Source organism: Hemicordylus capensis, chromosome 6 (assembly GCF_027244095.1).
Source record: "Hemicordylus capensis ecotype Gifberg chromosome 6, rHemCap1.1.pri, whole genome shotgun sequence".
Lineage (NCBI taxonomy): Eukaryota > Metazoa > Chordata > Lepidosauria > Squamata > Cordylidae > Hemicordylus > Hemicordylus capensis.
This window is the reverse complement of record NC_069662.1, coordinates 124,306,057-124,330,250: the sequence shown is the minus strand read 5'-3', so window position 1 is coordinate 124,330,250 and position 24,194 is coordinate 124,306,057. Positions and strand designations below refer to the sequence as shown.

General features: G+C 42.7%; 1 protein-coding gene across 1 annotated transcript in view; it reads right to left on the bottom strand.

The window, feature by feature from the left end:
* Positions 1–21,079, bottom strand: part of DGKB (diacylglycerol kinase beta) — a 418,263-nt gene extending 397,184 nt beyond the window's left edge. The window contains exon 1 of the mRNA XM_053261933.1: positions 20,951–21,079. The gene's annotated coding sequence lies outside the window, so the exon portion shown is untranslated. The remainder of the gene's footprint in view (positions 1–20,950) is intronic.
* Positions 21,080–24,194: the final 3,115 nt, after the last annotated feature.

Genomic DNA, 24,194 nt, shown 5'->3' with positions numbered 1-24,194 from the left:
CTTCCTTATGTACCATACACTGCATAGATCTACAAATCCAACACTCAAAACACACATTAGATGTGTAAATTAACCCTTATATACATCATTTAATTATGGAATTACTGCCACATAAAGTGGGGATGGCTGACAAGTTTGCTTTCTAATTTAAACTTCCAGAGAGGCAGTTGTGTAAGGCTGTTGCAGCAAAAACAATCAAGAACCTTAAAGACTGACACATTTATTGAATCAAAAGCTGCTGTGATGCATCAGTGATGTGATGCACTTTATCAGATGCATGTTATCCTCAGTCTTGTAAGGCATCTTAAAGTGTTAGCAGGTAAATCCTGCAGATATGTAGTGCAGCAGGAGCTTGGGCTTAGAAAACGTAAGGGTTGGGCTACTGAATTCACCCTGCCCCACAAAAGCTAACATTGATCCAAAGCTTAAAGCTGCATTCCTATGCCCATTTACCTTGAGCAACTTCTACAGAATTCATTGGGACTTATTTCTGACCACACAAAACATTAAGCTGCATAACTACTTTTGAGCAAATTTTTGAATGAGATGCATTAAAGCTTCTAGCAAAGGTTATATTTATAATATCAATTATTTTTGTTGGGGAGAAAAATATTTCTTTAAGCACTTTCCATGGTAAATAATAGTTGTCTTGTAAAGTAAATGTAAGTGAAAGGCTAGCATTTATCTGCCTTGGATTTTGTTAAAGCAGCAAAATAGTGTTGTAGAATCTGCAATCAAGATATGTTTAAATAGAATACGTTTCTATTTACTTGCTCAGCAACTCTTGTTAATTATGAATGATTAGCACTTCATATATTTGGCATCCCAATTTAAAAGTCTCCAACACGCTTTAAAAATAAATGGTAAACACTCAGACATGAAGAGTCTTGTTAATCCTGTTTTTAGAAACTAAACACAAACACCATTTTGGAAACTGGTTAAAATATATTGCAGAATATTGCTATAGGTATTTGCGATTGATAGTGTTGTGTTCTGTGTTCTTGCTATACAACTATATAGTGTTGTGGAAAGGAATCACACCATTTGGATGGAATTTTACTACCCATTAGTTTTTATCCAAAGGTTCCCTTCCTAAGAAGGAAGACTCCTTTCACTGGAGGAAGGAACCTTAAACAAGGGACCCTTGTATTCTGGTTCATCTTTACCAGCATGTCATCAATCTTTAACTTCTAAAGTGGAATATGTCAGAGCTTGAAGATTCTTGGAGACATGTCTTCTACCATGAAGTTTTTCACACGGGGCTTTTAAAGCCCTTTAACTCTCATCTCCTTCAGAATGGAGGGAATGCATTTTCATATCGGCCAGATTTACCCCAAATTCTCTGCGAGTCATCGGGGAGCAGTTCACAGACAATTTGGGTTTTTCACAGCACATGAGAGTGTAGCTCGATTTATATCCGGGGTTTAAAAAATCCACTATTTGTGTCAGGTTTTAGGGACAACTTCAAGTTCTCAATAAAGCCTCCCAGTGAACTCGTAGTAAAGCCTGCTGTGTGTAAAAGTCCCATTGGAAGCTTTTTTTAAAAAAGAAAAAAACACCCCAGTGCCAGATTGCATTGGTTAGGACTATGCAGAAGGGAGAGAAAGCCATTCTGCTCAAAAGCCCTCTACTATTGCTCTATATTCTAAAGCTGAAAACTGATCTGATATTGAAACCAGGTCCTGGAGCCAACTCCTGAGAGCTGACTCACATTAAATTCTACATATCACTATTGAGTTTCTGCATGCCTCAGTAATGTTCAGCCATGCACCTTCTAATGAAGTTATTGTAGCATGTCTCCACACTGTGCCCAGTACACGCTGTTTATTATGACACTTTGTAGAAAGTTTTCATTCATTCATGACAGCATTTCAGGATAATTGACTTAAGCAGTGTACAAACACATTCATGCCAATGTTTCAGAATAATTGACTTAAGTGATGTACAACAAAGAATGGAGGGATTTGTGATGGTGAAATAATGGTCAAACAACAAACTCCCTTATCTGAGACAGTTTATTGTCTGACCATTATTTCACCATCAAAATCCCACAGTTCTTTGTTTTGAATTGATGTTAATCAGATGCACAGCATAGTTAGCCTTATCCAGATGGAATGTGCAGTGAACACATGGAGGGGGCATGGGATCGTGCCTGCTGAAGCCCTTAGCCTCTGCACCTTCATCAGAACAGAACAGATGGAAAGAGCTTATGCTCATGCAAGGCATACTCAGTAGTCTGCAAAAATGCAGGGTACAGAGTTCAAACAGAGCCAGGTGCATTCGACTTGTACACATGTAGGATCTGTTCAGAAGTGGTCACAATGCATGCAGATGAGGGGTGGGACTAACAGATGCAATCCCTTCCATCTCTCCACAATTCATTGAAGTGATTCTCACAATCGCCAAAAAGCAGGCTAAGGTACCTTAGCCCACTTTTTGGTGAGTGTGAGAACCACTGGGCTCGCAGGTGAGCCAGGTGTCCTCAAGGCGGGTAACTTGCTTACGGAGCCCTCCCCTTAGACGAGGTTAGTAGAGCAAATGCTCCGCTAACCCCTTCTATTTGCTCGTGTATTGCCACATCGCGGCTCCACGCAGTGGCAACACATGAGGAGACCCCCGCCAGGAGGCTGAAACCAGCCTCTCAGCCCTGGGGGTCTCTCTAGGATGCCTCGTGCACTCGCGCAGGGCATCCTGGAACTTCCGGGGGCCGCACAGCCCCCCCGATCCCTGCAGGCTCCGTGATGGAGCCGGCAGTCAATGTGGGCAGCCAATCCGGCCACCCAGGGCTTCCTGCCTGATCATCTGCGGGGAGAGCAGGCTAAGCCCACTCTCCCCGCAGACCACATTTTGGCGAGTCTCAATGATCGTGAGACTCGCCTCATTGTGTTATCCAAAGGGGGGTTATGTTGGTAGCAGTCATCCATATTCACAAATGACCCTTAACCACTTATATTTTCTCTTATTTATATCTGGCCACCTTTGTTTCATTTTCAAATAGATTTTGCTATTAAGAGTGTTTACAAGGCATGACTGATTTTTTTTTAATGTGCTTTTTGAGAACTGTCTATAGAGTACTAGCTTTTCTTATTTAATTTGTGAGAATAATTCAGTGGGGCTGTTCACATGCCCATGGGGGGAGGGGGAGGCAGGGTCCAACCTACATTTCCCCAGATGACTACCCTTAATGCACATAAGCCGAACACCCACATAACCAGCATTGCTGGGAGCAGCCCAGCTTGCACTCAAGCAAGTAGCCAGGGTTAAGGGAGCAGTGGCCCTCCAGGATTGGGCCTGAACCTGGTGGTTTTCATGTGCAGCCTAACCCAGGTTGGGCATCCCTAGCCTGAGTTAGGCTGTGCATGAGAACAGCCTCAATACATTTTAAAATGCAGTTACTTGACCTTATTTTTTTAAAATAAAAGGTTGCACATATTGCAGGGCTAGAGAAGCTTTGCCCTTTCTGACTTCATTCTGAGGATATTGGCTTATAAATTGCTGTTGAACAAGTTGTCTTTACTGCACTAATGAGGCCATAAATAGCCCTTCCATTTAGAATGGCTTCAGTGACTCTATTGATCTGTTATAGGTAACTATTGGGAAGAGAACAAAGAAGGAGAAGGAGATGTAGTAAACCACTTATTTCTTTAAAATATCTCCATCCTAACAGTTCTAACAGCACAAGGACTCCTGTTGTGGGAAGGCAGTACAATTATGAGCTTATTTTGCAAATATGGTTCCTGAAGAAAAGAAATAACTCCTGTAATAACTGAGGTGGTAGAAACATGATTGTTTTTAGAAGTGACAAGTCCTTAGTGTGCTTAATTACATACTTGCTGATTTGGGATTGGAGTCTAAAATTAGACTGTCATCTTACATTCTTGCATCTGTTAATGGGCATTTGATGAACATACAGCTGGATCCTATGCAGACTTAAGTCCAGTGTTCTCTCTGATTTTTCTCATCTGTGTGCAGAATGAGTTTTGTTCTGGGCAGCAGTATGAAGGCAGTGTGTGCGCACCTGCATTCAGAGTGGGACCTTCCTGATTCAACCTGAGCAGGATCAAAAATTAACTGAGCAGACATCAGAAAAACTTGTGAGCCTGTGCACGTGCACACACCTAAGAAGGAACACTACTCATGTCCTTTGAAATCAATGCCCCTTGAAATCAATGGCATAATTTTTCATAGGACTGGGCTGAAAATTAAGGCAATACAATTAGAGAAGATACTAGCAATATAGGTTGTGATTATTATGTAATATTTTTACAACAAAAGTGTTATAATAATAATCTCATTTCATGCTCATAAAATGCTTATGAGGTAGATTAGTTGTATTATTTACTTGCTCAGGGTCAAACTTCTGAATGGGGATTTGGACCTGGGTTGATTCCAAAACAATGTAGTATCTACTGCACCTAATGTGATAACACTGGTTATATTGTGATGAGCATGAGCTGATGATGATATCAGTTTGCAATCGTGCTGGTCTCTGAGGACCACATACTACAGTGATATCTGCATTTCCCTATCTGGCCTATCCTGCTCTCCACCACCATCAGGTCGCAACTGCTGGCATGGCTTTCAGTGCTCATTTCAGAGCTTCAAGGGGAAGAACTCTTTGAGATGCAGGTCCCACTGCCCAGAAGACTGAAATATATTGAAAAACTGAAATGTGAACGGAAAAGGAAAGCATATTTGAGATAAGATTGTTTCCCCAAGTCTATTGGGTAGCATGCAGACTAATTAGTCATTAGTAACTTAAATACATTTAATTTAAATAGGGCTTAGTCATGACTGACTTAATCTGGATGGTACCCATTATATTTAACAAATACTTATCTATTAAATTTTACACTTGGGAAAAGTCAACCTAATCTCAAATATCCTTTTCTCCATCCACTTTACATTTTAGTGAAGCATAAGGAACAAAACATATTTCTAGTTTTGAAGCTGTCAAGAGAAAGTAGAAAGGTTCACATTAATGTCAGTAAAAACAAAAGAAGCTTTTGATGTACAGCAGTGTCGCAGCTGACAATAAAACAAAACTCTAGTTCGTGTCAATTCTTTTATACATAAATTTGGCTTCAGTAATTTTCCTCCAGTTTTTCTAGGCCATCTGTTAGGTGTTACGTGCAACCAAGTGATTAATTAACCAAATATTCTTGTTTTGGTCATCTTCAACTATTGAAAGTTGTATCTTTTAAGTATTTAGAGAACTGAGTGGAGGTGAGTTGAATAAAGTATCCCCCCCACCCCAAAAAAAGGGAAAGGAAATTATCTCATGTTTGGACTGAATGGCTTCAGCACAACACTTTCCCAAGTCAATTCCTCAAGTGGATGTAGCCTGAACCCTTTCCAAACCTTAACATTTCATAACAGAATCGACATCTGGAGGGAGAGCAGGATCACTGTCCTAACATTTATCAGTTCTGTGGATACAGAGCCTCCACATTACACCTACATATCTGTAAGCTCCCTCCACACTATCTTTTGGGTTTCTGATCATTTAGACCAGGGATTCTCCATGTTGGGTCCCCAGATGTTATTGGACTTCAACTCCCATAATCCCCAGCCCCATGGCCTTTGGTTGGGGATTATGGAAGTTGCTTAACTGAGTCACTTTGTGGCTCTTCCTTTAAAAAAAAATTCCCCCATGATTTTTTGTGGAAAATCAGTGGAATTGGGGGTTGAGGGGGCACTGGTGAATAGCTGGAGAGCATGGTATGGCACTTTATCTTATTTCTGCATTTTAAAACCCTTTTTTCACCTCCAGGAACCTAACCCCCCACCCACCCCCATTCCCATTGCCTCAAGGTCTTGTTATCCACAGTTTTGTTATCTGCGGTTGTAGCCGGGAATGGAACCCCGCAGATAATGAAGGCCACCTGTACTTCCCCCCCCTCCTTTCATATTTGTATAACACTCAAAATGCAAGTCTCTGGGTGGTTTATAACAAAACAATAAAAACAACAAGTAAAAAGGTTAAAACATTACAACAATTTAAAATTTAAAACAATGTTAAAACTATTAAAAATCATCCCCGAGTAGCCACCAGACAAGCCAGTGGCAACTGCAGACAAACCTCTCCTGATGATCTTAATGAGCAAGAAATTGCAAGAGGTTTTTTGTTTTTGTTTTTTAAGGAAGAACATTAAAATTAAATGGTATCTCTTTCCTACCAATGGCTTCTATTTTGGTTAGTAAAGAGTGGCTCGTGTCTGTATAAAAGTGTAAATGGACCTTATGCAACACTAACATTGCCGCGCTCTGAAATACCTTGTAATCACTAAAGCAATTTCATTTGCTGAAACTCCAATCGACCAAATGAACCATGGAAATTAAGACACACAAATAGGAATACTTGAGAATGCAGCACAGGTAAACAAAGTTCCTTCTATGAGCTTATCAATATTCAAGGAGGACGAAAATGGTAGTATCTTTTTGGGACAATTCACAGTGCTTGCTAACTAAAGAGAAGAGCAGTGATTTAGCAATGCTTTTAGAATATATCTATCTTTGATGCACACACTTTATTCATTCCTCATTTTTTTCATTAGTTGTGGCTGTTTTCAGGGTTTCAGATATTTATGTAATGATTACATATGTTAGGAGTCTTGTTTCAAGCTTGCTAAAAGTTAAAATTAAAAAAAAAATCACATCCAAGTCCCTGAAGAACTCACCACAACCTATGATCTCTGTATGTTTGTTTACTAGAGATAGAGACAGTGAGGCCATTCACACAATCAAAAACTATGTTTAACCCAGTTGGGGAACTGTGTGTGCTCCCAATTTTTGATTGTGTGGAGGTAAGGTTAAAGAAAAACCTAGGTAGAAGTGATTGTGTGGAAGCAAGGTAGGAGGAAATCCTGGGTAGTTTTTCCTCCTACCTTGCTTCCAACACAATCACTTCTAGCCAGGTTTCCCTCTAATCTTGCTTCCACACAACTGAAAATTGGGAGCACACATAGCTCCCAAACCCAGGTTGAACAGTGTTGTTGATTTTGTGAATGGCCTCAGTATGTGACTAGGTTAGATATCACCATTTTAGAGGGCATAGAATGTGATTTGAAACATGTGTCCACAAAAAGTGTGATGTGATGCAGCCCCGATATTTCATTGCATATTACCATTTAGAGGGTAATTTTATCCATAGAATGAATATTGCAGGATGTGTGGACATGACCATAATTTTTTTTTAAACTCAAAGATGTGCCCTGTTGCAGAAAATCCATTTTTAAAGGACTCAGCAAGAGAGTCAACAGAAGAAGACAACTACAAGCACCCACTCTTGACATATATGCTGGAACCTGCCAGTAATTTTTGACTGCTTACTTGCAATGGTAAGATATTCCAATGATTTCAACAGCACTACTTTTAAGTACGGTATGTGTTCTTAAGATCACATGCTGCTAAATCCAGAAAGTTCCATGGTGCCCAGTTTAGGGAACATGAAAAGACAACAATTCTGCATGACATACATAGAAAAGCAAGCATACATGATTTACTGAAGGCACCTTATAAGAATTGGAACGTGGGTAAATACTGATTAAAAGGTGTAGTGGATTTAAGGAGAAAATTTGCAGTGACAGGCAATCATTGTGTTTACCTAAAATGCTTGAACTTCGTATCAAGAAAAGAAAATGTCACAGATTCCCAAGAGCAAAAAACAGACAACTCTTACCAATTATTGGATTGTGTGCTATTTATAGAAATCTAACCTTTTTAGCCCCAAAGACAGGCAAACAAAAAACCAGTGCAGTGTCATAGATTTAAGCCTCAATTACAGTAATTTTGTGCTGCTCTTGTCTGTAATGATCAGAAAAAAATCAGCAAAACCATGGTAGTGACTCACCACTAGTAACATGAACAAGGTTGTTGTTTTCAGGGTAACCGAACAGAGCGTACTTGAACACTGGCAACCCACTCTCAGGTCTTTTCAGGGATGACACCATAGTTCTTTAGCATTTATACCAACCTTGGATGCTGAACATGCACTAATTCAGAACACCTAGCTGTTTCTTTCAGTTTTTATCCTATTGTCAGTGGAAGAATGATTAGTGGGAATTGTCCATATATTTATATGTACGCCAAAGAGTACAGGCCATATTCATGTGCCAGAAGCAATAGTAACTATACTATATTACTTTGGATATGTCCAATGATTTTTCTCAGAAATTAATATGTCTAAGGAGCAACTAGTTCAGCCTGCACCAGATCCAAGCCGGAGCCCATGATCAGGTTTCTCTGCTGAGCTTCGTCACTGGCAAGTGAGTGCTTCACTAAAAAGATACCTCAGTGCTCAGTCACAGATGGTGACACATTGCCTCTAGCAAGCTTGCTGCTTGAAAGGGATTACCTCATAGCAAATGCACACCACGATCCCTGTGATACATATTACATCTTTCCTCTTCCCTGTCTAAGGGAACTGAGTTGCTGGAACATGGAAAGGAATTGGGAATGGATCAGAAGAGTGGACCCAAGTGTTGCTGTCACTGCATATTTTTGTTTAAAACAGTGGCTCCCATACTGTGCAGATCCCCATGCATATAAGAGAGAGATGCAGGCACTACTTCTGAGGACCTATAAATCATGTCTGTGCGGCTTCCAAAAGCAGGGCTGCTACTAAGTATTTCAAAAATGCAGTTACATAAGATCATAAGCACAAGGACAGCCCTGGTGGATCAGGACCAAGGCCTATCTAGGCCAGCATCCTGTTTCACACAGTGGCCCACCAGATGCCTCTGGGGAACCCACAGGCAAGAAGTGAGGGCCTGCCCTCTCTCCGAGTGTTGCTGCCCTGCAACTGGTATTGAGAAGCATCATGCCTCTGAGGCTAGAGGTGGTCCACAGCCACCAAACTGGGGAGGGCATGTCATTTCTTCTGCTGTTGCTTCCCTGCAAATGGTATCGAGAGGCATCTTGCCTCTGAGGCTGGAGGTGGCCTCAGAGGCAAGACCATGCATTCGGTGTAGCACCTCTTGGGACAAATGGCTACCACCACGTATGTGCTCCCTCATGTGCGCCTTCGGATGCGCATCATTCAATGGTGGTTCCTGAATGTGTTTGACCCTCTTCGGGACATGGATAGTTTGGAGCACACGCCCCCTCGATGGGTTCGGGAAGCTGCGACATGATGCGACCATCAGGCTAGTCATCTGAACTTTGGCACCCCCTCCCAGGTCTCCCAGCCACGCTGGGTAATTACGACCAATGCGCCGGAGCTAGGTCGGGGCGCTCATTTGGACAGCATTCTCCTGAGCAGCCATTGGTCATCAATGGAGAAAGGTCAGCACATCAATTATCTGGAATTGTTGGCCATATTCCATACCCTTAAGGGTTTCTTGCCCATAATTGTGGGTTGCTCAGTGACAATCTAGACAGACAATACGACAGCGAAAGCCTATATAAATCAGCAAGGAGGCATGACTTTGAGGAGCCTTCTGTTCCTGTCACTAGATCTGTGGCATTGGTGTGTGGCGCATACGGTGTCACCTCATGCAGTCTACATCCAAGGGTCTCTGAATGCCCAGGCAGACACATTGAGCAGGCTGACAACGGTCTCCCATGAATGGGCCTTGGACCGGGGTGTCCTCCAGGGCATATTCGCAGTGTGGGGTGCTCCGGCTCTAGATGTCTTTGCATCTTGGGCCAATACTCAGTGTGTCCCTCTATTGCTCCAGGGGAGGGGACAGATGCTTTTGTCCTGTCCTGGACAGACCCCCTCCTTTACCTGTTTCCTCTGTTTCCCCTCATTCCAAGGGTTCTGCACAAACTGAGGGAGGACCATGCCAGAGCCATCCTGATAGCCCCCTGGTGACCCAGGAGGCCTTAGTTTGCAGCTCTGAGGTGGCTGGCAGTGACTTGGGTGTGCCTCCTCGCTTTAACTTACCTGCTATCACAGGAGAGAGCATGAGTTCTCCATCCGGATGTTCGGTCCCTTCATCTGACAGCCTGGAATATCCTACCAACTTCCTGGTGAGACTCAGAGACATTCTGCTTGTCGCAAGAAAGCCATCAATGTGGAAGCCATCAATATGAACATAATGGACATGTTTCTGTTCCTTTGCTTCTCGGAATGGGTTTAATGTGCTTAACCTGTCTGTTCAAGATATTTGTACCTATTTGCTATCTTTGAAAGAGTCTGGTCTGAAGCTTTCCTCTCTCAGGGTATATTGGGCAGCCATTAAGGTGCATTCATCAGCCCCTGGGGTTTCCTGGTTTAAGGACCCGTTAGTTAAGAGTTTCCTGAAGGGGTTGTCCCACGTTTCCCCAAATGACCCTGTTGTGTCACTGGCCTGGGACCTGTTGGTGGTTTTGGCTGGATTGCTACGGTCTCCCTTTGAGCCTTTTGCCTCAGTTGACCCCCATCTCCTGATGTGGAAGGTTGCCTTCCTGGTGGTGTTCACCTCCGCTAGGAGGGTGAGTGAACTGTGGACCCTGAGGTTTGATCCACCGTACCTACAGTTTCACAAGAACAAGGTGGGACTCCGACCGGATGTCCAATTCCTTCCAAAGGTGGTTTCTATGTTTCATCATTCCTTGCCACTCACTTCGCCCGTGTTTTTCCAGAATCCTTCCTTTGATGAAGAGCACAGGTTGCATCACTTGGACGTCAGGAAGGCATTAGCTTTCTATGTCCAGAGGTCAGCGGAATGGAGGAATACCCCTTCTCTGTTTGTTCTATATGATAGCCCCCGCAAGTATCTACAAGTTTCTGCTCAGTCCACGTCTAGGTGGATTGTTTCTACAATTGAACTTTGCTACAAATTAGCATATAAACAGTTGCCTGAGACTGTTAAGGCGCATTCAGTTAGGTCCATGGTGACTTCTGTTGCCTTTGGTCCCTTTGGACACTATCTGTCAGGCAGCTACTTGGGCTTTGCTCCATTCCTTTATCCGTCATTATGCTATTGATGCCAGGGCACAGAAAGTTGCTATGTTTGGCAGAACTGTCCTGCAATCCATTTTCAATTGATGTACATGTTTTTGAAATAAATACTTCTTGCAGATTACATATTGTTTCAGTTTGTTCTCTCCTCCTTGGGTGCTAGCTTGTTGTGCACCCATTGGGGTAAAAGGCAGAGACCACATTGAAGAACTACAGGTTGCTAACCTGTAACTTTGGTTCTTCTAGTGGTCATCTGTCTTTTTACATACCCTCCCATCCTCCCTGCAGGGTCTCCTAAAGGCGGACTCTGTGACTGAGGAGATGTGGAGTGGCGCAGCTGCATATAGCGGCTGGGGGCGGGGTTCCAGCCCAAAGCAGGAGAATTGAGCTTGTTAGGTTCTGATTAGGTCTCTGCGCAGGCACATAGCCCATTGGTGTAAAAGGACAGATGACCGCTAGAAGAACCAAAGTTACATGTAAGAAACCTGTAGTTCCAGCCCATCACCACCTCCAAGTACACATTTAGGGGGGTTATGCCTTCTCCTGATGATGACGAGGGCTATAGGTCACCTCCAGCCTCAAAGGGAGCACATCCCATAGGTGCATGAGTCAATACCATTTCTGTGCCAATGCCATGCAAGGGATACTGGGAGCGCATCCCATCACTGCAGTGCTTTAAAGGAGCCAGCGGCATGAGCTGCTGCTTTCACTGAGTAGTTTTACTTAGAAGAGTGCCGCAATGGGAAGGCAAGGGATTGAGGAACAGGCAGGCAAGACCTGCCTGCCTCCTTTTAAAGACAGTTCTCACCTTGCACCAAAACATTTTGGCTGCAGGGAGCTGAATCATTTCAGCGCCTCTTCAAAGAGGTGCCAAAACAATTCAGGCTCATCCCTACTATTTTGCCTGTAGGGTCATTTTTTGTTATCCTGCAAACAGCACATGCCTCAGTCACTATAACATTTAATGGCAGTGAACCTAATTTGTCTTTTATCAGAAGGCTTATTGTTGTACAATAGCACTTTTTAGTTGATCAAATAAGTTGTGTTATATCTAGAAAAATCTAAGCCCCAATAAGCCTAAAACAACACACTGAGGCTATTTACACAAACACACAAAACCGGGCTAAGGGAACCCAGTCTGGTTTTGCACGGGCAAACCCACCTAAGTAGCCACCTGTCACGGACTTGCGATGATCTATTCAAACTGTGCAGGCATGCTGGAGTGCATTGCAGTTTTCAAGGGCCACTGGGACAGACAGACAGGCCCAGCCACCATGAGGAGGTGCCCCCCCCCCGGCCACACACATGGTGGCTAAAATTACAAAAAAGCAGCAGTTCAGCATGCTGGGGCCTCATGGGCACAGCCAGGTGCCAAAATCACCTAGCTGCGCCACTGTACGGGAGTGAGCACTCCCTTAACCTCATTTTTGTAATCGTGTGTCAGTCACGGCTGTTTGCAGCTGCGTTTAGCACACTTGGGGGTTCCCATAATGCACTGCGCACTTGCACGGTACATTATCAGATATCTGGTGGTGGGGTGATGCACGGTGGCCCCTCCCGGCACCCCAACCCCTAGAGCTGCCAAGAGCACAGCTGGTAATCTGGGGGGGTGATCCGCCCACCCAGGGGAAAGAGCTCAGTCGTCTGCGGGAAGGGTGTGTCAAACCCGCTCTCCCTGCACACCTCCACAGAGGTCTTCTCATTGATCGTGAGAAGAGCTTAACTGTTTAGAAAAATAAACCTCTGATAATAGTTACCCCCAAATTCTAGAGAGAAGACATCCATAAGCAATATATTCGTAACTTTAAAATCCCGCTTGCTTAGTATTTCAGTGGACATATAATTGCAAAACATGGAACAACTTATCAAGATGGCAACTTTAAAAAAATGTTTGTGGAATGTTTGTTAACATAATTAAAATCAGTGAGGAGGATCCAGACTAAATTAGCATGGGAATGCTTGGCTATGGTTTTTGTGCTGTGAGGCTAAAATTAGCTTATTTGGGGTGCAGTTCTCACACAGTAAAGAATTTAAGCAAGTAAGGTGTATTGGAAATGTTTCAAAGGATAAGGGAGGCTGAAGTTATAGTTTCAAAGCTTTATTCAAAGAAAAATGAAGGAATTACAGAAGGCAAAGGGAGTTTGACTTGTCCCCTTAGCTAAGCAGGGTCCATCCTGGTTGCATATGAATGGGAGACTAGAAGTGTGAGCACTGTAAGATGTTCCTCTCAGGGGATGGAGCTGCTCTGGGAAGAGCAGAAAGTTCCAAGTTCCCTCCCTGGCTTCTCCAAGATAGGGCTGAGAGAGATTCCTGCCTGCAACCTTGGAGAAGCTGCTGCCAGTCTGTGAAGACAATACTGAGCTAGATAGACCAATGGCCTGACTCGGTATATAGCAGCTTCCTATGTAAGCCTATGTAACTTCAATGGATTGGCTAGCACTTTACAGAAAGTAACAGAGAGTTTACTTAAGAACATAAGAACATAAGAACAGCCCTGCTGGATCAGGCTCAAGGCCCATCTAGTCCAGCATCCTGTTTCGCACAGTGGCCCACCAGATGCCGCTAGAAGCCACAGGCAGGAGTTGAGGGCGTGCCCTCTTTCCTGCCATTACTCCCCTGCAATGGGTACTCAGAGGCACCCTGCCCTTGAAGCTGGAGGTGGCCCACAGCCCTCTGACTAGTAGCCATTGATAGACCTCTCCTCCATGAAGTCATCCAAACCCCTCTTAAAGCCATCCAGGTTGTTGGCCGTCACCACATCCTGTGGCAGAGAGTTCCACAAGTGGATCACACATTGTGTGAAAAAGTACTTCCGTTTATTTATTTATTTATTTTTGCATTTTTATACCGCCTTTCATTAAAAGATAGCCCCAAGGCAGTTTACAAAAGTTAAAAACATAAAATAAAAACACAATAAAAACATCATGCTAAAAGTATAAAAATATATAAAAACAGGCATAAAACAATACAACAGATAAAAACACCCAGAAGCAGCAGTAAAAACGATTATGTAAAAGCCTGGGTAAAAAGCCAAGTCTTTACAAGCTTTCTAAAAGCCGTGATGGAGTCCGAGGAACGAATGGCCACTGGGAGAGCATTCCCGAGCCTGGGGGCAGCAACAGAGAAGGCCCTGTCCCGAGTGCACGACAGCCGGGCCTCTCTCATTGTTGGCACCCGGAGCAGGGCCCCATCAGATGTCCTCGTCAAGCGGGCAGCAACCCTTGGGAGCAGGCGGTCCCTCAAATACCCCGGGCCCAAACCGTTTAGGGCTTTAAAGGTCAAAACCAGCACCTTGAATTGGACCCGGAAACGAACTTAGGGATCTTTACCAAAAGTTCCTGAAAAGGAGGAGTGAGGTAGAAAGGCAAGGGAGCCTGGAAGATAGATGGCTGAAGGGGAAGTGTTACCTATCCTTCCTAGCATATTCAGTGTGTGAAGTTCAGTCTGGTGCCTCCTTGAGGTTAGGGTGCAGGGTGAGGCAAGAGGAAAGCGCCAGCAGCCATAGCTTGCCTTGTGAGATTCCATAGCGTATCGGATTCCAATTTCCTGTGGCCTGATCAGGGTAAATATACCCAAAATCATGTCCTGGGGCAATGTCTGAGTCAATCAAGAGGTTATCCCTTCCTGTAGGGGAGGGTGATCATCATGAGACAAAGGGGTCCATTGCCAGGATGGACTTAATCAGTGCAGGTGTGGTCCTCTGGTGTGAGGAGACAAAGAGGAGTTCAAGCTCTGTATGAGTCGTAAAATGGTTCTGTTTGCGCTCACGTTTTCGAAACCAGGCGTCCCTGTCCACAAATACACTTTTTGTTTGTTTATGGATGAGCCTGCTGCCTTGTCTTTGCCTATCACTCAGTTATTCTAACAAGGGTGTAAAAGGCCATGTATTTGCTCCTTTGGCTGAGCACAAAGTGTTAGCTCCTGAAGGAGTCTTTTGCCCAAGGTCTATTAGCCAAATGGGCTGTAACCCAAAATTAGGCTTAAAATAAGCCAAATCTGGCAACAATGACATTTACTGGAAGTTATTAGCCTTAGTCTGTAGCTCGGTGCATTTCTGCTAGATCATGGGGATATTAAGCATGCATATAAGGCAACCTATGTATCCATTGCCTCCGCATAGTGCAGATGAGCCTGTGCATTCAATCTATTGCTGCAGTTTCCCCCACTGCAATACAATTTGCACATTGGTTTTTACAATACTGGTTTGGACAATACTGTTTCCTGCCCATGTGTTCAGGAAGGAGACACACTAAGAATGCACCCGCTGGGACATCCTCCATAGATGGACCAACACCCTCCCAGCACATTACTTTATTGTGTGGAAGGGCCTGTTAATCTGAATGGTCCTTCTGTACACCTTCCAAATACTTGTTAAAACTGTTCTCATGTGATAAAGGGGTTTGCCAGGCCAACATCAGGATATCTGTGGAGGATGTCCTAATGGACAAACTCTTGGCTCGTTCCCTTCCTAAACACATGGGTGGGGACAGTATTGTCTAAACCAGCCCAACTTTGTGGTACACAACCCAATCCAATGCAATTTAGACAATTTGAAAGAAGGTGCTCATTGCCCCACCTTCTACGTTTGCTAGAATAATAGGAATTTGAAAGGTTTTATAACTATAGGGCTGCTGCAAACAAAACTTGATGTATTATTATTTCTGTGGCAGCAGAAAACGCAGACTTTTTCAGTTAAGCACAAATATGGAAAAATTCATTATTTGTAATACATTTTTCTTGTAATTATGACAGGATGATGGGAAAGCAGCATTTAAAAATCAATAGCTTTTGTCGAGAAAGTGACAGAGATAAAAAAATTATATTTAAAATCATTATAAAGGTTCCTTTTTAGTGGCTCTGAAAATAAAATGCCTAGCATTTAATTGATCTAATCTGTGGGTGTATGAATGTCATTCTGTTTTTTCTTTTCTTTTCTCTTTTTTTGCTTTCTGCAGTTCCTCTTAAAAAGGGGGCAGCAATAGAAATTTCATTCAAGAAAGGTCTTGGAAAAGAAAAATAAGAAAGAAAAAGAAAAAGAGACAATTTTTGTCCCGTAAAATAGTTCTATGTTAATTCAGAGTAAAAATGTTTTTTTCAGATTGTCAAACATAGAAACATCAACAATGATACAACGTGTCCAAATGCACAGGTTACAATCCTCTGCACATCTGCCTGGGAGTAAGCCCCACTGAACAGCATAGGATTGTTTACTTCTGAGTAAAAAGGCACAGGTTGCTCTGCATCTATGGAAAGTGCTTTACAAGTGTTAACCCTTTCCCCTTTCACAGTAGCTATTTATCTGCTTTACATAACAATGAAGCCAGTTCTCCTATACAGAGTGAATGGTGCATTTAGGCCCCATTAATCATATAATGCGAGTATAGTGTGCTTGCACTTTGGGGGACGTAGTGGGTTCTACCATATTGCCCCAATACAGCAATTTTTGTTTTTTAAAAGCACAGGAATGCTCAAATAAATTGAATGCAACAAAGTGTATGCAGTACTCTGGACTTGCAGCAAACAACCTACTGGGACTAAGGAATTGAAAAACAGTATAATTAAAGTTGTAAATCTTTTTAAACAGCTCTTTGTATTAGACAATTAAAAAACCCTCCCAAGATAGCCAGTTTTATTAATAATTTAGAAATATCAACATAATAATGGTTAGAACAGTTGGTTCAGCTAACCAGGAGCTAAGCCTGTAGGGAGAGCAATAACTTTATGCAGAACTTTGGGCTAGAGGTTGCGAGTCTGGACTGCAAACCCATTTCAATGAGGAAGGAAATGTGACTAAATCAAAGATCATGCTTGAGAATGTTTCTACAAACTTATTTTCTTTTAGTTATCATGGATGTCCTGCTCTTGTAGGATTTGCTGGATCCAATAAGAAAGAGATTGGAGCACAAGAAAAAAACCATTCTGAACACCAACCTGATGGCACAGCCATCCTTTAGAGGAACTCTTACCCCTGGACTTCCGGTCCAAAGTCTAGGGCCTCCAAACCCACTGGACGACCCCAAATCCTTTTTAGTGTGTCCCAGGTAGTGTGGTTGCCACGCCGCTAGCCCGTGCTGTACCAAGCAGCCAAGCATGACCTCTGCTTTAGAGACAGAGTAGGGAGTGGGGAAAGAAATGTGTAGGATGGGGATAGGTTAAGTTGCATGTTGAAATGTTTCTGTCAATGCATATTTGCATAAATATACCTGTTTTATATTCTTACATTAGCTGACCTGGTGCAGACCATCTGCGCCCCTAATTCTCCCTCTTCAGACCCATTCCATTCTCCCCCCCACAGACCCAGGTTGTTCTCTCCCCGCCCCAGTTCATTCCCCCCCCACCAGCTGTTCTACCTCCGTAGCCAGCCGCTGCTTCCCCTCCTCTGCCCCCCACTGGGTACTCCTGCCTTTTGGCCAGCAGGTGGGCCGGAGAGGGAGACCTTGCTGCCCTCTCTGCCACCATCATCTCCACTGCTATCATACCCCCCACACACTGGGTGCTCCTGCCTTTTGGCTGGCAGGCGGACCAGAGAGGGCGGCTGTGCTACCTGCCCACCACCATCATCTCCCCCCCGCCACCGGCGCTCCTGCCTTTTGGCCCACCCGCCGTTATCCCTCCAGCATTGCCGCCTTCTTCCGCCCACTCATCGCCCTTCTGGCTGCAGCCGCTTCTCCACCCCCCCCCAGCTGGCCAGTCCACCCTTTTCTTCCCTTCTGCCTGTACCCGTGGCTATCCGGCAGCTATCCGAACTCTCGCGAGAGCCACCACACATGGGAGTAGCCACGGGTATATCTTAGAGAATTAAAAATATAGAAGATGCTTGTGAGTTCAGTTGCTGTTTGTTCCCTCAAGAACCCACGTGTTAAAAATTGGGTGTGTGTGTGTGTGTGTGTGTGTGTGTGTGTGTGTGTGTGTGTGTAGGGGGATGCTTAACTTGCCATGGAGGGGGAGGGGGGCCCAAAGGCCTTTTGGTCCAGGCTCCAAAATTTCCTAGGTGCACCACTGTAGGAGAGAGAGAGTGAAGATGCTCTTCTCAAACATTATATTGAACATGCACACATGTCCATGTTTTGTGGGAATGACTGCACATGCATTCATTTTCAAATCAGACCGGTCTTCTCAAATGCAGGGTACAGACTGGAAATGTATGGTATGACTACACAATGTGCATTGAACATAATGTGGAAAATGACTGTACATGTATACAGATTTTTAAGTGCATACTTGTACAAAGGTTGTATGTGCACTGAACATAAAGTGTGAATAGGGCTAGAGCAGGCCTGCTCAACTTTGGGCCCCCAGTTGCTTTTGGACTACAACTCCCATAATCCCTAGCCCCAGTGGCCAATAGCCAAGGATTATGGGAGTTGTAGGAGAACATCTGCAGGAGGGCCAAAGTTGAGGAGCCCTGGACTAGAGACTCTGGGACTTGTAGTTTTAGAACAAAAGGTATTTGCTACTCTGTGCAACCTGCTCTCTTATGAACTACAAGGCTCAGAGTTCCAACTGTTATTGTGCCCAAATAGGGCCAAGAGTGTGGCAGGATGAGGAAGGGGACAAATACTATAATAGCCAAGGACATTTTGATCCCAGGGACAATATGAGAGAACCATTGCTGCTGATAGGATATGCAGATCCTAGAATTAGGCCTGTAGTCTCCATAGGGTACAGAAGAACTGATACTAGTTCTCGGGGAACAGTGTCTAAAGAACATTTGCCACTCATGTGTAGTTAATATGCTTATATGCCACCTTACCAGAAACATAAGGAACTTAAATCTGGTTCCTTAAATCTGGTTTACGTTCCTTAAACATAAGGATCTTAATATCTGGCTATTGTCTATTTTAAGCCAGGTTTGATCTGGTAAACAATAAATGAGATTCCATTCTCAGGTGGAAAGTTATTCTTGCAAAATTGTACACATTTCACTCTTGTTTCTGAAACAAACCAGGGACTTTGTTTCCTGGACCCTGGCCATTATTATCATTGCTGTCAACATAGTCATCCAAGCCTTCCTACACCAAATCTCTGTAGGCATGTTCACCATTTTTTCATACTGCAATATCAACGTATCTGCTCTGGCTAACTAGTTACTTACTAGGACCCTGTTCTCTTTCCTTAGTGAACTATCTAGATTATCAGTTTGAATAGTAGTGGATCTGATATGAATACCTAGAATTTACTTCTATAGTTCTTACCTCATTCCAATTTTTTTGAACCTGTTTATAGTTCCACCAAAGGCAAGAAAATGTATTCTGACATCTACTGAAGTCTAAGGCTCTCTGGAGCAGAATCCCATTTAAGAGTATTCTATTGAGTCACATCATTGGTTCATCTAAACTAAGATTGTCTTCTCTGGCTGGCAGCAGCTCTCCAGAATGAATGAAGAAGTCTTTCCTAGCAATGTTACCCAAGTTCCAATTTGGAAACCTGGGACTTTTGCCATACAACTCATATCCTACAGCAGTGAGCTATAACCTTTCGCCTGTGGCCCTTGGTTACATGGGAAATGACGGGTGCCGGAAGGTTATAGCCACTACCACCCTCTGTGCATGCATGGAAGCATTTTGCATGAATTGCATTATCCTCTAGGTTTTTATCCACATTTTTTCCTATTCTCTTGAAGGATGAATGCAAAAGCAGCACATACATTAAGGCTGGTACATCGGCGCTGCTCTAAAATGCTTCAACTGGAGGCTGTCACCACATTAGCAATGTGCAGCAGTTTACCAACCAAAATGGTCAATTATCTCCAAGTCAATAAAAAACTTTGGGGGGCAGCTGGCAGGAAGGGTTGTTTGTGGAATGCATGGAGAAAGTTGCTTGAGCTACATGATGAGTGGCTGGTTACATATATAAGTATGTAACCATTGCACAGAACACCAACCTCTATACAGCCATTGTAATGACACTGCTACTCATTTTTACAATGTAGCATTTCACCTTTCATTTTACCCTGGAGAGAATATTCACTAAGAGGACTTTTTGTAGTTCCTCTGTGGAGAAATAGCAGCTTGCCGTTTCTTTATCCTTATGATCATCTAATATTTATAAGCTACCAATTTTTACATTTTTTTAGTTGTTTCTAAGATGACTCAGTTGTTTTCAGTTTACTATACGGCAAAAAGTAATGAGTGCCTTAAGTCATGCTCAGTTTAAACATAACCTCTCCACACGGTGAAATAAATAAAACAAGCTCAGATTGGGTAGAAATAACACTTGATTTTATCCTCTGAAACATGTTACCATTCATTGATAGTTGAATGTCAATGAATTATATATTTGAATCATACAATTTTGCCATTAAAGTTATTTCAATTGTAACTAGACAGATGCTTTCTTCTTCTTGCAACAGATAAGTGAAGTCAAGATAAAGCAAGCCAGCATACTGTGGATATATTTAACTAATTAGGTTTGTATAGCAAGAGACAGCCAAAGCAGAAACATAACAGTCCCTCCAAGAGCTTTGGCTTGGAGTCAGATCAGATACAGTGAGAAATAGTGCCAGGGAAAATAGTATTTATAGAGTCATACTTCAATGCCACAATCACGTTGCATATTCCTAAAAAGCAAATGTTGTTATGTTGGCAGTTCATAACAGAAAACAAAGTAGAAGCAAAATGAAAATTCACTTGGAATGAAATAGGCTTGTGCCAGCACAACTGTAATATTTTCAAGACTGGAAAAATGCAACTTTTAAAATTTTAATTTAAACTAGAACCACTCATAAAATAAACTTTTTATTCAGAACATTTAAAAAATTGCACATGCAACAAATATTTTAAAATTAAAAAAAAAATCAAAGAAAATTGAAAGCTGAATTGCAGTTTTAAAAGTGGGACCAAAATAGCTGAGAATCAAATTTGCAGTAGTGTTCAGCTCAACAAACTATGTATGTCCTTAAAATATGAACACACTCAATACAACTTTTATAGTGTATAAATCGCATTTGATAAAAGCATGCATCTAACAGGTTAATACTGTATTCTCTCACTGTGATTATTTTGAAGTTAGTTTGTTCATTTGTTTTTGTTTTTGTTTTAAAAACCCTGAATAGAGTCTTACCTCTCACGAAGAGTAGCTTGGGTTTCTGAACACTCCCTGTTGCGACCTTTTCCATAAACCACCTGTCATGATTGTGCCCAAAATTTCATGCACTGATTGTCTTACTTTATGCAAGAATGTAGATGTCAGATCCTTTTGCTCGGCAGCTTAGAGTGACTAGTTCTTATCATAATGTTGTCATAGTGACAGTGACATCAAGACGCACAAGTTGGCTACAAAAAATGTTGATTCTAAAGTGAATATCCCTCTCAACATTCACATGTTTGCTGCATTTCTTCTTACTTATTAATTTAGGTTACAATAATTCATTACAATTATGATCTAGCTTTGAAAAACAATATGAAATGTAAGATAACACAACAACCTGTTGAGGTCATTCACACAATCAAACTGTGTTTTACCTGGGTTCGGGAGCTGTGTGTGCTCCCAATTTTCAGTTGTGTGGAAGCAAGGTAGGAGGAAACCTGGGTAGAAGTGATTGTGTGGAAGCAAGGTAGGACGAAAACCTGGATAGCTTTTCCTCTTACCTTGCTTCCACACAACTGAAAATTGGGAGCACACACAGCTCCCAAATGTGGGTAGAGCACAGTTTTTGATTGTGTGAAGGACCTCGTTGAATCACATTAAAAGTTCTTCTAGCCCAGCATCCTGATTCCCACAGTGGCCAACCAGATGTCTTTGGGAAACCCACAACAAAGGCATGAAGGCAATAGCACTCTTCTGCTGCTGCTCCCTAGTAATGTATTCAGTGGCATATTGCTTCTAAATCTGGAGCCTCCTTATGTCCATCAGAACCAAGAACCCTTGGATAGACTTCCATGAATTTGTCTAATATCTTTTTAGTGCCATCTAGCTCAAATATCTTTTTAGTGTCATCTAGCTCAGCATTCTGGAGCTGTAATAATGCATCCCGGGCTGCTGTGGTCACCTAAACAGTCCAAACGCTGGTAAGAATGGGCCGTAGCATAAGCACTGCTTTTGTAGTTTTCCACATTGGTGGAGCTGCCTTAGGAATGCACAGCAGTCCTAGGACACAGCATTACACTGCACATCATGTGGACCACCTATTACGAACACCATGTGGATTATTCCATACATTAACTATGTAGCATCTGGAATATTTTATTTTGCCTGTCCCAAAGATACTGGTAATCAGTTTCATCATATTAACCCATGTTCTAGTATTATGATAGAGGGAGAAAAACTTCTTTCTATCCATTTTCTAAACACTGTGCAGAATTTATAAACTTCTATTACGCACACAAACAACCCAATAGTCACCATTTTCTTCCTTAACTAAAAGCCCAAATGCTTCAAGCTTTTCTCTAGGGTTGATGCTCCAATCGTCTGGGAAGGCTAATCGTTTTGGTTGCCCTTACTTTTCCATCTATATCTTCCTTTTTTGACATGGCAGGTTCAGAATTTCAGTACACATATAAATCACTTCTATCTCAGTTCTTAGAGTATCTGGCACCTAGTTCTACAAGCTTTCCTTATAGTTGGATGATTTTAGATGGCATGGATTATCTTGTTCCATTCAGTCTGGCTCCTTGGCAGCTAACCAATTCAGTCCCACAGAGTTCCATGCTGTTCCTCAGTTTCATAACCATTTGTAGGTTCTTTGCCCCCATTTTAGCCAAATGTGTCTTTCTAATTATGGGATTCAATCCACATAGCTAATTTATGTATCGCCAAGGGCTTGGTCATGCCTAGTAGGGTGGCTGTCTTTTTATCTTTGAACAGAAGCTCCTTATCTATCTATCTATCTATCTATCTATCTATCTATCTATCTATCTATCATATTTTTATATCGCCTGATGTGTACATCTCTAGGCGGTGTACAGAATTTACAATATTTAAAAATATTTAAAGGTTAGAATACATGACACAATAAAAACAACATACAACAGTTATTAAAACAAATTGTTAAAATTATTAAAATTAATTCTAATTAAAAGCCTGTGAAAACAGGAGAGCCTTGAGAGTCTTCCTCAAAACAAACAGAGAAGGAGATGCTCTTATTTCAGCAAGGAGCATATTCTAAAGCCCTGGGGCAGCTACAGAGAAAACCTGGTCCTGGGTCACCACCAAGACGCTCTCTGATAATATAATTTACCAGACCCTCTCTGATAATATAATTATCAGATGAGATAAGCCAAGTTGGGCAAGGATCAAGAGGACAGGTTGTAGGACACACTGTCCAAAACAATTTGTCCACTTTCTCAGGAGTCACAAACTGGGAATGATCTAATCTAATCTCATAAGAGGAGTTGCTGGACACCTCTACAGTAGACTCTGCAGTAACTGTGGAAACCAACTCAGACTGAATATGAGAAGTTTTATCCACAAAAAAGTCATTTAAAACACCACAGCAAGTAACCGATGGTTCCAAGTTTAAATTCAAGGAGGAGGGGTACATACATGCCCCCTCTCAACCCTAAACAGCTGGACTTGAATTTGTGGAAGCAATGCAGGCAGAAAAGAACTGCTTCTTTGCCCGCGCTGACAGAGCATAGCTCTTAAAATGTGCTCTGTGTTGTGCCTGATCAGACTCACACCGAGTCTTCCTCCACTTGCGCTCTAGTCATCTACCTCACCACTTCAGCTCCCATAGTTCATCCAAATTCCATGGGGCTGTCCTTAAAGCAAGTCAGAGAGGACACTTAGAAGCGATTGTGTCTACTGCTCTGTAAGTTCATTATTCCATCTTTGTACCAGAGCATCGATAGAATTATTAGCAGAACCAACCCTAAACCCTTCCAAGGCTTCTTGGAATCCTATTGGAGTCCCCACCCACAGAACACCACCCTGGTCAGAGCAAAAGACCAAATAGACTAGAGCATGTGACCAGCATCATGTGTCAGTCCAGAGACCAACTGGGACAGGCCCACAGTTGTCATGACTACTATTAACTCATGAGGCACTCCCAACAACCTGGTCCCCAAATGAACACTGAAGTCCCTCACCACCAGCAACCTGGGCCACTCCAATGCCAACTCAGCAACTAGGTCTGTCAGCTCAGTTGGGGACTCCACTGGGCAACAGGGTGATCGGTACACCAGCAGAAGTCCCAGTCTATCTCTGGTCCTTAGACTTAGGTACACACATTCAAAATATGCCAAATCCCGACAGGTATCCTGGTAAGGGAGATGGCATTCTTATAAACCACAGCCACCCCACATCCCCACCCACATCTTCTCACCTGCTCCAGCATTGAGTAGCCCTCTAGGAGAAGCTGGGACCA